We start from the raw sequence: 2687 nt of genomic DNA on the forward strand, positions 1-2687 counted from the left end.
CAAAAGTTATATCAAGCATATCAATCAACTCATCCACTACTAAAGATTCAACACTTCTTGATTATTTTTTATGTTGTTGTTTTTGTTTTCCCTTCTCCTTGAATCTTCTTAAGACATTGACAAGCATAATTCCCATACTCGTTGAAATTGAAGAACTTGATATGGCTCAAATTTTTCTTCTAAGAGTTAAAAATCCATGAGTCCTCTTTATACTTTTGACCCTTACCAAATCCTTTCTTTCCTCCCTTCCTCACCTTCTTGATGAGGGCTAGTCCCATCTCCTCTTCGATGAAAGCATCCCACGAATGTGTGAAGTCAAGCAACTTCATCCAACCATAGATAATATAGGAAAAATTGTGCCATGGTGGGATAAATCCATTAAGATAAGTCCAAAGTAACTCATTATCATCAACTATCTCCCCTATGGAAAGAATCCAATATCTCAACTCTATTATCTTCGTGAGATAGAAAACCATTATATGGTTGACTCATGTATGATACAAATGTGGGGAGTCGAGAGCTGAAAACACCCAAAGAGAAGATAAAAACACAAAAAGCACATAATAAATATTTTATTAAAATAAAGAAAATTGTTCCATCTACTTTGTATGGATGAACCTATCCTTTTACAAAGCGAGGCCCAAATTTAAAGCCTTTTGAGTTACAATACCATGGGTAATTACCATGAGTGGATACCATGGGTAAATACCATGGGAAAATATCATGGATAAATACCACGGGTAACTACCATGTGTGGATGTGACTTTCCATTCATATCATTCCTCCCTCCTTAGGAAACAATGGTCCCCATTGCGTAGAGTTCCCTCCTCAGAAGATTTTGTTGACCATGATCCAATGAAGAGAAGGGTTTTGTGCAGTTGAGCCATAACCATGGGTTTGTGGATGACCAATAACCATGGGTTTGTGGTTGACCCTAATTGTGATGAACGAAGATCTGAGGATAAATATACCCTGTAATGCTTATGAGCCAACTGTGATACCGACAGTGTGCGACCTAGCAAATGGAATTCAATGGCAAGAGTTTCGTGTGGTGACCCATAACCATGGTGGATGAATATCCAAGGATAGAGATACCCTATAATTCTTGTAGGACAAATGTGATGTTGACAATGTGCGACCTAACAAATGGACTTCAATGACAAGGGTTTTTTGTGGTTGACCCATAACTGTGATGAGATAGTTCGCTTGCCGATCTTCTTGGTAGAAATATGGTGGCTTATCTTTGTAAATTATCAGTATCCAATGAGCTTCCTCCCATTGCTCAAGTTTCACATTTGTGATTCCCATTGCTCTGATTTGATAGTCCCACCATGACATTACCTTGGAATTAAGAGGGATATGTAGCCAAAAGTACACTTCGAGATAGTCAACAAAGGCACCCATAGTTGTTAACTCCATGGCTAGAAGGGAAGAATATAAGCCAAATCTAAGCCTAGGAGCACTTGTGCATATTTTCAAACAAAAACCTTTGAAATCCTACACGCACTCTTGACATGACAAAATGAGTAAATTATAGTCCAATTTTGCACAATTATGATGTTGCATTTCAGATAACAAAGATTCACACAATTGGCACCTTCCAAAGGTACTGTTGCAAAATGAAAGATAGTCTTGATCTGCTTGTATCTCTCCATGAATTAATACCCTCCTTTGTTATTAGTGGAATTTATAGGCTTGAAAATATTTGGAAAGACAAATAACCGAAAATCAAACACAAACAAATTTCTCATCCATTTAAAGTGGTCCTCTCCCTTAAGGTATTATGTGATTCCCCCTTTCAAAGTGTACAAGTTTTGGAAACCTTTATGCCTTAGAATAACAAAATAAACATCACAATGAATTCCTCTTATGCAATACATAATAATATCAATACTTTTTTGTCCACCCATGCCAATGGATCTGAAATGTTGTCTCTGCATCTGAAATTCCAAGACTAGTATTCCTAAAGAAATCAACATCGGGTCTTTTTTCTCCCTAGAAATGCCCAATATCCCATTCATAATAATTCCATACGTCCAATAGAAGCATTTTCCTCCTCTAATCCTTATTGGTAATATTTGTATTTGTAATTCCATCAAATTCATTTTTCAAATTGTTTGTAACATTTAATCATTACTTCCATTCACTAGAACTGAGAGGCATGGATCTCATTGATGGATCCAATAATGGAAGATGGGATACACTACTCACCACCTGCAATAGTGAAAATTTATGTCATAATTTCAACTTTGGAAACGCATGACCAGAAGAAGGAGATATCTGCACAAGTATGTTTTCAAATCGAGCATCTCTTTTTGCCCAATTAGCATAGGCAAGAGCATCCAAAGATGTACCACTATATTGTGCATTGATTCATTTTTGGTAGCTTGGTGCCATAACACGGGAAATCACTGCTCTATAAGCAATACTATGCACAACAAGGTCTGTTGAACTAAAAGTAGAGCGTTGAGCTTGAGAAAACCCTCAAGCATTACCAAGGCCACCGTTTATCTAAGGAAACACCACACAAGTCTTCATAAAAATGGCAATGGCACAAGCATTTAGAGGTTGTGTCTTGCAATGTACCCATTTTATCCATCATAACATTGTATCAGAGGATAAAATCTTTGGAGCCACTGCTTCTCCCAAACGAGCTCTTAGTTAGCTCTCACCAAAATCCTTTCTCT

The 2687-nt window shown here is 37.1% G+C and overlaps 1 pseudogene; it reads right to left on the bottom strand.

Annotated features, from left to right (window-relative positions):
• Positions 1 to 408: 408 nt before the first annotated feature.
• LOC149141433 (rhodanese-like domain-containing protein 8, chloroplastic pseudogene) lies at positions 409 to 2397 on the bottom strand (annotated as a pseudogene).
• Between the last annotated feature and the right edge of the window lie 290 nt (positions 2398 to 2687).

The sequence above is a fragment of the Pinus tabuliformis genome, chromosome X (assembly GCF_031772625.1).
Source record: "Pinus tabuliformis cultivar Carrire ecotype Pingquan chromosome X, CPIR1, whole genome shotgun sequence".
Classification (NCBI taxonomy): Eukaryota; Viridiplantae; Streptophyta; class Pinopsida; order Pinales; family Pinaceae; genus Pinus; species Pinus tabuliformis.